Source organism: Rhineura floridana, chromosome 8, assembly GCF_030035675.1.
Source record: "Rhineura floridana isolate rRhiFlo1 chromosome 8, rRhiFlo1.hap2, whole genome shotgun sequence".
NCBI lineage: Eukaryota > Metazoa > Chordata > Lepidosauria > Squamata > Rhineuridae > Rhineura > Rhineura floridana.
This window is the reverse complement of record NC_084487.1, coordinates 41240226-41252430: the sequence shown is the minus strand read 5'-3', so window position 1 is coordinate 41252430 and position 12205 is coordinate 41240226. Positions and strand designations below refer to the sequence as shown.

At 38.8% G+C, this 12205-nt stretch overlaps 1 protein-coding gene across 9 annotated transcripts in view; it reads left to right on the top strand.

Moving 5' to 3' along the window:
* The window catches only part of RBFOX2 (RNA binding fox-1 homolog 2), a 252551-nt gene that overhangs the window by 72385 nt on the left and 167961 nt on the right, over positions 1-12205 (top strand). Inside the window, exon 1 of one of the 9 annotated variants that reach the window (XM_061639009.1) lies at positions 12154-12177. The exons of the other annotated variants lie outside the window; for them this stretch is intronic. The gene's annotated coding sequence lies outside the window, so the exon portion shown is untranslated. Of the gene's footprint in view, positions 1-12153; positions 12178-12205 lie in introns of those variants that run through there. 9 annotated transcript variants of the gene reach the window in all.

Genomic DNA, 12205 nt, shown 5'->3' with positions numbered 1-12205 from the left:
TTATGAACCTATGTTATGTTATGAAGTTATGTTACTTCTTGAGGGGGTGATAGCTGGTAAAGTACTGGGGTTCTTAAAAGTTATTGGGTTGTCTCAAATGCTGTTCATCAACATGTCAAGCAGCAACCAAAGCCTGGTGTAAAGCTGTGCATCTGCATTCTAAAGGCAGAATTTCCAAAAAGGAGCTATACCACAAGAGCACATGCATGTCAGCTATTCATTGAATACTTGGCAATCCAAGCTGCATCAAAGAGACTAACTGATTTCAAGCCAATATTTGCCATATATTTTGGAAAGAAATGCATAAATTAAGATAAACAATGGTGCCATATAATGGCTCAAATGGACAAAAAGAAGTGAACAACTTCATACAAAGCATAATTCACTTGCAGGACATTGCCATAAAATCTGGTGAAGGCCACTAGCTGATTTGACTTTTTTGAAAGGATTAGATAAATGCATGAAGTCTGTTAGCCATGATAGCTAAGTACAGAAAGTTTCAAACACCATGTGCACTTGGAATACCTCATGTACATTAATATTTCATTTAACTGTGGTGTCTTGGGAAATGTTCAATAGATTTGGGTTGTTGCAAGGGCTAAAACAGCCATAATGCAGGAGATCTGCAAGTAGTTTTTTCCCACTTAAAAGCAACTACGTTTGTACAACTTGTATTGGAGCAGCAACCAGTGGGGTAGTAGTAAATGTTGAAGTACAGGAGTTCATCACAACAGCCCCTATAATTGCGCCTGCAAGGAGAATCCAAAAATACAGGCAACTGTGTTGTACATGCACACACAACAGCAGCAGCAGGAGGAAGTGTGGTTTAACTCGTTGCCCCATAACATTAAATCACCCCTGAAGCTGCAGTGAGCATCTCAGTGAAAACAAAATGCAGGCATGATAGCAATACTTTTTTTTTTTTTTGCACAGGTTGGGTTTATAGCTATTTCAGGGGCAACAGGTCTGGAAAACAGCAAATAGGGGAACTGCTAACTCCCCTCTCCAACACCATCGCTCCAGTCAACCTTACAACCCCTTCCTCCCCCCTGGCTACTTTGAAGTATTTCTGAGATCTATTTCAGCCTTAAAAATTATTATGACACAAATATCACACTGATCTAGAACACCGTGAAGTGTTGTAAAGAAGAATTCTTAGACAATTGGAGCACTGTTTTACATGCTTGTGTAATGTTGTTGGTGAACACACATTTCAAATCTGGATGTACAATTCTGAACTTTATGTGTACAGCTAATTTCAGCCATGAAGGAGGAGCAATGTGCACTATTGCACCTGTGCAATTTGCTTCAGGTTTTGGTCTGGCTTGATATCTAGCATAACATATTGCTTAGTGATAGAAGTCAGAATTCCACCAAGGTTAGCTGGAAGTTGCTGTAACTACATTTACCTCCACAGTTACTAGAGTAAGGGGGCACCTCCAGGCGTGAGGGGGGAGGGGGCAACAGGCACAAGGGGGCAACAGGTGCGAGGGGGAAGGGATGACAGTTTAGTTTTAGTTTAGTTTATAGTTTATTTATATGTCACTTTTGGGCCAAAAGGCCCCCAAAGTGGTGAACAACATATTAAAACAGATTACCAAAAAAATTACATAAGAAATAACCAGTATAAAATATACAGTAAAAATACAATGCACCAAGAACAAAGTAAAAAAAAAAATACAACAAAAATTGTTTTCAAAAGATGCACACAGTGGGGCATTTGCTTTACTGACAATACAGCCCCAGGTTTTTTATGTGCTTAACATAAATTATTTTTGTAAACTCATAAAAGGACACTTATTAGCAAATCACACAGACCTGCAGTAATGGGATAAAATCCTCTTGTTCCAAATAGTTACAGTTTGGTTTTGCTAAAAGGCAAATGAATTTTGATACATCATCATTTTGATGCAGACAGGCGGGAGGGGGGAGTGGGTGGGAGGGGGGAGGCCGGCAGCAGGACAAGCAGAGGGCGCGCGCGCACACCCCCCCATGTCACTCACCTCAGCTCTTGATCTCCATTCTGCTGCTGCCTTCTCCTACTTCATCCTTGCCCTCCGGCACAGTCTGGCTCTCCACTTCCTTGTGCCTCCTAACACAGAGCACGAGGGAAGAGCTACACTGCGCAGAATCCCAGTTTGAGGCACATGTCTTTCCTCTACCATTCCACCAATCACAGCAGCAGAAGATTTTCCCTGCTTCCCCCCCCATAACGTCCAAATGTAATGCGGAAACGTTACAGTTGCAGCTGAAAAGTAATGAAATTACCACTCGTTCTGTTGCAAGCAAAATGTAACGAAGTTACCCTCTCGTTACACAAAAAAGGAATAAATTATAAGTAACTTGTTATTTCTAATGAGTTACTTCCAAGCTCTGCTCAAGTTATCCAAATTATTCCATCCTGGCACAGTATTCTGGTCAGTATCTAGTGTTCTTTGCTTGTTGACCTATTATAACTTTAGTCATTTTAGTCTGTTAGTTTGCTAGACAAGCAAATAAGGAATTCCTTCATGTACTATAGCATATGACATCCTAAACATTATGTAAAAAGCAATAATAGCAAATTATAAGTTTTGTTTCTTTCTGGTCCCCATATCTCAGGGGTGCTAGGCATTTAATGATTTATAAAAATACAGAGTTTCTTCTTTTTATTAAAGCCACCTAATTGGGCCAACATAGTTGGAATTGGGGAAAGATGGCAAACTATTATGTTCTTTCTCCTCTGTTCCAGCTATAATTTATTTTTTTAAGAGAACCCAGTGACCTAACTTGATCCCCCCTTCTCACTTGAGAAGCCAAATCTTTCCCCATAAAAGAGGACTACTTTATTGTCTCTGCTCTACTCCCCCTTTCACAAATGCTGGTTGTAGTGGGATTCTCAGCTCTTGAAGGAGTAGCAGTTCAGTCTTTTTGCCAGCACCTGGATGAATGCAGAAGGGGGAGGGAGAAGAATGGGGTAATACAAACTCCCTAGCCTGTTTGCATATTTTTACAGCTACCTGTAGAGCAGTAGTCATGGCTTAGTGGGTTCTGCCTGGAACAGAAGGTAGAATCTTCCTCTACTGCAGGCAGATCAAGTCTGTGTTGCAGACTTACGTTTGTTTAAAGTATCAGCTGTTCCTTTTTAATTCAAAAGCATTTTTTACTTCACAGATTAAGTATTTTGTTATACCCCCTTAGGGTGAGATTGGTGGGTTTATATTCCATAAATGGTGGCCCATAGTGCTAATTTTCTGGCATCAGGAAAGTTCTTTCTTTGTGGCTAATATTAATTGCATGCTGGATTGTGTGCTGCAAGAAAGATGTAATTAAAGGATAACATCTTTCTTTTTAACCTAGGTCAAAGTCTGTCTTCTCCTAAGGTCTTTGGTAAAAGGAACAGAATCATCTGACAGTCTAAATGAAATCCTGAGCAGATGCCATATTGCTATTTACCAAAGAGGATCTTGTGACCTGTGTCTTCTTCCGCCTCCCTCTTCGGCAGTACAGCCAATCATAAACAACTGACTTTAGTTGCTGCCACCACCCACACAGAAGATAGCTGTTTAGTTCTTGGCTCAATTTTATCAGTTTTAACTCTTTGGGGCCCTTTGTGATGATGAACTGTTTTTTGTTGCCTAAGAAGGTGCACTTGCATTACTATGCAGTGTAGCTTTTTGACAGTGTGTTTACGAGGACAGCTGTAGCTCTTAAGAGGTATAATAGGGAGAAACCAAAATGTAACTGCCAGGGTATATCTACTAGCCTTTTATCTTTCTTCCCTAGTAACATCATTGGAGCTTGGGGCACACTTCACTTCTCTACAGAGCCTTAAAAGGAGCCATTTATAAGTTATACATTTAGATAGTATGTTGCATCCTGACATCTTAAGGGCTTTCAGAGATTTTTTGCTCACTTCTTGCTCAAAATGGGCAATTCAGATATCTTTCCTCAAAGTAATATTTCTGTTGCGGGAATACAGTATCTCATTTTCTCAGTACTTGAAACAACAGTATTGTATGACTTGGAAAATATAATCCTGTGCTTTTCCACAAGTGATGATTCTATTTCAGTTATGCTGTGTGGAATGTGGTTGTGCAAGTGTCATGAGAACCTAGTGGATACCTGTGTTAGTATTAGTTAAAAGTAACACAACTCCTCCATATCTTGCCATATTTATCTAATTTGTTAGAATCTGAACAATTCTCCTCTAGCGCTTGAGTGTAAGAGAGTTCATGTCTTTCTTTCTTTTGGCAAACCCGAAATGCCAATGCCATACGGTTTTGTACTGCTTTTTACGATTTGTGTTCTTTGAAATTTGTGTTCCTCCTCTCTCAAGAGTAGCAATGCATCTTTCTTCGATTAAAGGAAGATCTTACACTGTCTGAAAAATACATCTTTCTGTCTTCACTGTACTATGTATTTGAGGAATTATACCTGCTGTATTTGTCTGAAGTATAGTTTTTACAGGCAAATGTCTTTTTAAAGGGCTTCTCCCCTCTCAGTCATCACTTTTGGGCTGATTCTTAAGAGTAAGGGACCAGTCTTTATTATTACGTTTTGCTTATGTCACTGCAAAATGCCTTTTAAGTTCATGTTACTACATAGATTAATAGATTAATCCATTATGCATAGTTTAAAGCCTATGCAAGTTTCCTAACATAAAAACAGATGGAAGATAGTCTTCATGCATTTATTTCTCCAACATTTCAATAATCTATTCTCAAGGCTAGACAAGTGAATTTTAGAACCTAATTCTTTCCTAGTTTCATCTCCATATTTAGGGCTCATAAACTCCTTTGCAGTGCATTCTAAGCTATATGTAGTAAAAAAGAATGACAAGAACTCAGTCTAAAGTGGACTGAAGATGTTGAATCTCTTCTATTGACAAAGGAGCTAGAATGGAAAGTTGTCCTTGACTCTTAGCATAATGCTTTACCAGATTTAGTTTTCCTTTGTAAATGCAGCACAAGGAAATTGATGTGCTTCCTCCTAATTTGATTTGATTTAGATCATGATATAAATCGCTTCTCTGAAGGAGTGAATTTTAATCATTTAAATCATGGTTTAAAATCATTAGTGAAGAAAATTCTACTTAATCATCATTTTTAGTAGAAGTATATTATTGTTTAATATAACAATACATATTCAGAGATGTGGGTTTCATCAGAAGGTAAGTGCACACTAAGCAATTATTCTGAATTGTTTTCAGATTAATTTCATTTAAAAAATGAGATGCTAATTTGGTAATTTAAGTACTAAAGCAGAATGAACTTATGAAGTCATTCAGGAGATAACCCAGCTCCAACTGTTCAATTAATCATATTTTTGTCATAATGTGCCAGAATCACCACCACCAAACAGGCTTTTAAATTGTACTAATACGGGCACAATCCAACTGCTATTTATGCTGTGCTGAAGGGAGTTGGATATTGTGGACCCCTGGCTGAGCTGGCTGGGTCCTGGCTCAGCTGGGCTATGCCAGTAGAAGTCCTTCATCCAGACTCCGCCGTAGTGGAGCTGTGACCCAGCCTGCTTTGCTGGGGAAGCCAAGCCCCGCGTAAGGCAAGCTGGCGGAAAGCCTGAAAAAGGGGCATTCCAGAGGCATGTTAGAGGAGGGGCTGATGGGGGGACATGTGATATGGACTTCCTCCTGCAGTCCTCCATCACTGCAGCAGGTACACCAGGAAAGGAAACATGTATTTTCTTTCCTTCCGCTGCACCCTTCTGGTGCAGCCAGTGTCTTCCCCTCTGTGAGGATTCTAAGCAGCAGCTGGATGTGGCAGCCCCTTCCGCCAGCCTCACTCCTGCCGGCTTCCAACAAGTTGCCTGTCTCTGCCCAACTGTTTATTCTTCTAGTTAGTTTTTTCTTTAACAGACAACAGCATTAACAAAACACACACAGGGACTTTTGAATGGTTAACTATTTCAGTTTTTAGATAAATGAAAAGTTATTTAAAAAATAAAATTTAGGCAATTTCAACCAAGTCAACATGAGAACTTAAAATATTGGGTAGTACAGTTAACTCACTTTTCTTCTTCTTCACCTTTGTCTTCCTTGTTCATTGTCTGGAAAAGAAATACAAGCTTTCCTGCTTTTTTCAGTTCCCAATTTATGAATTAGTCCATAGGAAGAAAAAATTATCTCTACACCTGCAGAAAAGGCTATTGCTGTTAAGAGCCGGATTACCAAATTCACTTCATGTATACTGCCTGCAGAATAGGACTGATCAGATTATCTCCCATCTCCATAAACTGCTGTTAACATATTCATAGAATATAATTAGAAGTTGTATAATTAGTATTCATGATGATATCTTTGACCTAGGCTCTTGTTTTACTAATTCTTTTAAGAACATTTTGAAATCAGATTTAAATTTTTTAAAATCTGATTTTGTGGATTTTTAAAAATCATTGATTTTTATCAACCATACTCCTAATTGATAGCATTATTGCTAGCAAGGCTGGCCCAAGATATTTCGCTGTCTAAAGCAGAGGAACAAATGACACCCACTTCCAGCCAGCCGAGTTATGATGGCATCTTAGACTGCAAATCTCACAGGCACCTCTCCTTGGCAGTAAAAATGCAGTAATAATACATTAAACGACTGGCAATTTGCTACCTTTTCATGACATCCAAAATTTGTTACCTGAGGTGGCTGCTTTGCTTCGCCTAATTGTAGAGCTAGTTCTGATTCTAGTTTATAATGTGTAAGTAAACAAAACAGGAGATTGGATTTTATATACCAGCTACTAGGATGATGCAGAACCTCATTTTAATTATTTATTAGATTCAAATCTTACAGGCCTGAAATAAGTGTAACCTACTAGAATAATGGAGTTCACTGGTAGGCTAGTGCTAGAGATTTAAATAAAGATTTCGTCTTTGGAGTTGCTTACTATTGAACTTTAAGCTTGCAATAACTTCCTCCCCCAATTTCTTCGTTTCCATTTTATAGTGAAAATTGTATGACCCTGTAATAAAAAATATGAATTGAATGTGGTCTGGTATAATCCCAACAAATATAAAATGCCTACTCTGCATTTTAGTAAGCAGCATGCAGATATTTGTAGCTCCAAAATTAATTTCTCATAATGACGACAATTGTTTTATAAGATGCTGCTCTTAAAATGGTCACCAACTGGTTCTAACATGTAGAATTGATTAAAGGAGGCATTGGAAATTCCATGTCATGTCTAACGAAGGATGTTTTCAGGGTGGTCTAGAAAAGTAATTTAAAAAAACTTACATATAAGTGAAGGCTTCTTTTTTATTCTCAGTAAGGTGTTAATGAAAATGTTGACAATCAACTCTTTACTCATCAAACTATGCAAGCAAGTGTATGAACCTATTAGCAAGAAAGTATATGTGATTTAATATGATAGATTTGCGGGGTGGGCTAACTTATGCCAAAGAATCCTTGGGGGACTACAACCTGTTCTTTCAATCTTAGCTTATGGAGAAAACAAACCTAGGGATGACTTCAGTTCCATCGGATTGATACTTCTCTTACAAGAGAAGAGAGGTCTTCTGAGCAACTTTATTTGCTGGCTCTAGTAACTCTTGGCTTTCTTCTCAGTTTTGTGTTGGTCTAGATTCTGCTCTGTAATTATTAGAACTATGAAGGATGGGTGATTAAATGTGCAATTGATGTTCCATTAGGGCGGAACTATATGTGTATGAGAAACACAGGGCTGCCACTCAGAAAATAGAAGTCCTGTGTTGAGATATCTATCTCCATAACTTATTTTTTATGTAGACTATTTCTATACCGCTTAATATATAAAAATATCTCTAAGTGGTGTACAAGAAAAAAGAACACAAGAAGTATTATAAATAGTACACAATGAAACCATAATACAAATAAACTCTTACTTAATACAAATTATTAACAAATAAAATATACCATTGCAGCAAATTCCATCACACTTTCCCACTTATCACCTGCCCCGCTCTGTTCCAACAACTTGGAAGAGAGTCCTATTGTAAGCCATGGTGCATTCAAGGAGGCTACCCTTCCGCCTCTGTTGTTTCAGTCTTCAAGATGACTTGTAGATGTTTTAAAAGTTTTTTACCACTTGTTTGCCACTGTGGACTCCTTTGCGAGGAAGGGTGGGATATCAGTCAATCAGTAAACTTACTTTGCATACTTCGTATGCTGTGTCCTCACTTCATATCATTGACTGGTTAAGGTGGGAAAAGCCTCAGTATAACAAGCGTGTTCAATATTGGTTGGACAGGGAAAGAGTTGGGATGACACAAATGCAGTGTTGCTTATACCATATAGATCCATCCTTAAACCCAATGTGCATTTGTCAAAACAGACAAATACTGGAAAAATATTTCAAATTCTGACAAGTCACCATCAGTGTTCCATCTTTATGCCTTGTTTTAATGTTTTTTAAATATGTTTTGTTTTAATATGTTTTTAGTCTTTTGTTTTTAAGATGTTTTAGAGTGTTTTTACTATTTTTGTTTGCCATCCCAGGCTCCTTCTGGGAGGAAGGGTGGGATATAAATATAACAAACAAACAAATAATGCCTCTGTACAAACTCCTATGGGGAACTGCACATGCACAGGCCAGTAATGGAGACATCCAGAGTTCTTTCATGAATATAGGACATTATCTAGCTATCCCCAGTTAATGATTTTATCCATCTTTCTGATGAAAGAGTTGAGTGATTCAAGGTATCCTTGAGTCTGAGACTCAGCATCAGATTTCTAGCCCTACTTTGCAGGGAACTGAAAATACCAGAACTTGGGAGAGCGTTTTGAACTTAAATTACAGAGATTAATATTATGTTCTCATGGTCAAAAATCCTTGTTGGTAACCCTTGTAAGAGTCTGCGTGTTGTTTGCTTTGTTTATTTTTGTATTTACAATGGATTAATCCTAATATGAAGATGAAAAAAAGTTGCTGTTTCGCATTTTATAAAATGGCCTTCCTGTACAGTAGCTTTCCCTCCTGTTCAGATGCAAGTAAATATACCCCGTATTAGAGTCTCAGACAGTTTCAGACTCTGAATGTGATTGGTTTATGTTGTTAATTGTTAATTCAAATGAATTATAGTAGAACTGGCATATAGAAGGCCAAGACTTGTACAGGACTTGTTAGATTGTGCATATTTACTATCTGGGGCCTTGCAGTCAAAAGGGCTTCTTCCTCCGAAGAGGGAGGCAAACCTGTTTTCCCAGTTTGCTGAAGCAGTAGTTTGAGATGGAATTTGAGATGGAATTAGTGGGATGAGGTGACACTTGTCCTTTGGGCACTGGGGATGGGATTGAAACAGTACTACCAAAGGGCCTGTTGAATCTTGTCTTCCCAGTCCTACTGTACACCTCAAGAATGAGTATCTCTTTTTATGGCTCATTTCTGATAATTCTGTTGGAACTAGAAATTAGGATGTGGGTGCATGCTGCAAGAGGCAGCTCCCTTTAGCTCCTCCTAAGCAGAGAAGATCCCAGGGCACTTGGGATCTGGTGCTCTCTGCTACTTTCTCTTAGTATGGAAGGCTGAAAACATTTTACCGCAGTTTGTGAAATAAAAATGTAATTTTATTTTTGTGTTCTCCTCTCATTATGCCACAATGTTTTCCCCTCCATCTCCCTTGGTAACTAGGGCAGATTGCATTGGCAAACCACTTAGCTCCAGTACTCCTGTGGTTTGCTCTGTGCTTTAACTAGGTGAGTGGCAAATTTACAAATACATATTAATAGTGAATTAAATAGCTTTTCTGTGGTGACTAATGCTGCTGACTGGTGTAGTCTCAGCTAGGATGTAGCAACACTGGCCGTGGCAAACTGTGTTCTGGGTTATTTTATGATTCCTGTGTAGGGAGCTAGGCTTGGAAAGTGCTGAAACGAAGGTCTAGCTTCTCTGACCTCAGAGAGTGAGGTTTTCATTCATGTTAAGAGAAGCTTTCTTTTAAAGTGATTGCACTCCAGTGTTAGGAGCTGGCTTGTGTTTACTGCTGACCCCACCCTGCCTTGCCCGTTGCAAGAATCTGAAGCAGCAATTGTGTTTTTAGAAGCAGAATGACAAGAGAGAAATTCCCCAGAGGCAGATGCAGAGTGTGAGCTGTATACACACCCGTACAGACAGACACTCAGGGCTGGGAACTCCCAGAGAGAGGGAGGGAAAAGCGTATGCAGGAGAGCCAAGTAAACTAGAGGTGGCGGAGGAAGAGAGCTTTAACTCTTAAACTGACCAATTTTGATTCTCTTCCCATCCCCCCCCCCGAAAAAAAACATACACTTTGCTGACCACATTTTTATTGAAGTCTCTCTTGCATCCTGGGATCAGCTCCATCAACTGGGTTGGAATTACCCAGACTGACATGATGTACCTCTGGGTGAGTAGAGATCTGTGTTAGAGCTTACACGCTTTGCACATATAAGGACTGGAAAGCTGAAGATTTGTGCAACCGTGTATAGCCTCCTCTTTTGGACTTTCCTCGTTTTTCATCCCCTCCATATGCTACATACTATTTTGCCCCTCTTTAAAATATGCAGGTATTTAAATTGAAGTTTAACTTGCTTCTCTTATCACTAAGTACTTTTGATCTTGTACGCTTCTAAGAAAGAGAGAGAGAGAGAAAGAAAGAAGTTTAGGAGCAGTGATTTCCTGATACCTGTAAATAGGAAAAAAATATTTTTCTCATAGATGTCATGCAGTTACATAGATCTTTTTTAGATGGTTGTTTTGGTGTGACTGGAGGACAGTACTGAGAAAAAAAGGGATTGACAACAGAAATTTATATGATAGTTGAATTCCAGCCATTGAAGTTATCAAAGGTAATTTGTAATTGTGGCATATGTGGTCAGAAGCTGGGTGCAAGGACACCCTAGCTGCAGTGCTAGGATTACCAGAATTGGGACACACAAATGTTGTGTAAACTTTCTTCAGTGATTACACATGCTGAGCTTGAATTGCATATGCAGACTAGTTTTACTAGTGTAGGTGAGTAAGTGATAACTCAGTCAATCAATGTGAACTGTTCTCACTTTCCAAAATAAGCAGGGTTGGGAATACTCTGTGCTCCAAACTCCAGTATTATTTCAATGGGGCAATCTAAATTTGTGTCATGGAAGTTATGCTTAGACACTAGATTATGCTGTTTTCAGTATTAATTATGCAAACTGTGTGTACTTTCCCCCTTGTAAACATGTTAAGCATTATTTGTTATCAGCAGTCAGAAAACTTGCAAATCTTGCTATTAGTATTGAAATAAACATTACACATAGATATAAATATGTTCAATGGCATGGCACACGCATTTAAGCAAAGAAACTTAGAGGCGCTGAGCAAAGAAGAATCTGAACAGAAGCCTAGTTTCTGAATCCAAACAAATATAGAATTCTGGAATCAGAAAAAAGCACTATGTAAATGAATGCAATGTATGCCAGTATAAATGTTTTCAACTTCTAAAATTTATTCTGAACTTGGCATTTGGGGTTTGTGGAATTTTGCCCTCTCCCCTTTTTTTGCAGCAGGAGGGACAGAACAAGAAAGGGACTAGACTAGAGGCTCCAAGGTAGATACAACAGGCATGGATTGTAGACATATGGTGAAACTTTTCCTCTAGAGATATTTGCCTGCTTGGGTTGCCAGCTTTTTACTAACCTCTTTTTTGCTTTTAAGAGCAGCTTTATCTGTAGACTTAATTAGGTGGTAATGCTCATCCCCCTGCTCTAGAAAGCTTAACCTGCTGTGATTTCTGCAGCTTTAGGCATTATTACTATTTATTATTATTATTATTTTATTCATTTATATCGCACCTTTCCCCCAGAACCAGGACTCAGGGTGGCTTGCAAAAATTAAAACAAATAAATTTAAAACATATAAGGAAAACATACAGAAGATTATAATTAAAATGTAATTCAACTACCTATAGAATTAAAACCCTTTAAAAACACAGTGTTTAAAAATACAAAATAAAAAAGCAGTAAAACAGCACCCTATTAATAGCCCTTGCAGTCAGTTCCCAAAGGCCTGTCGGAATAGAAAAGTTTTCACCTGCCGATGGAAGAACAGCAGGGAGGAAGGCAGTCTAGTCTCCTTAGGAAAGTCCTCTCCTGTGTTCCCAACAGACATGCCTGTGAGGGTGGCGGGACTGAGAAATGGGCTTCCCCGGTGACCTCAGAGCTTGACCAGGCTCATATGAGAAGATACGGTCCTTCAGATTCAGCAAACTAGGTAAGGCTGTTCTCCCTTTCTGTCCCCC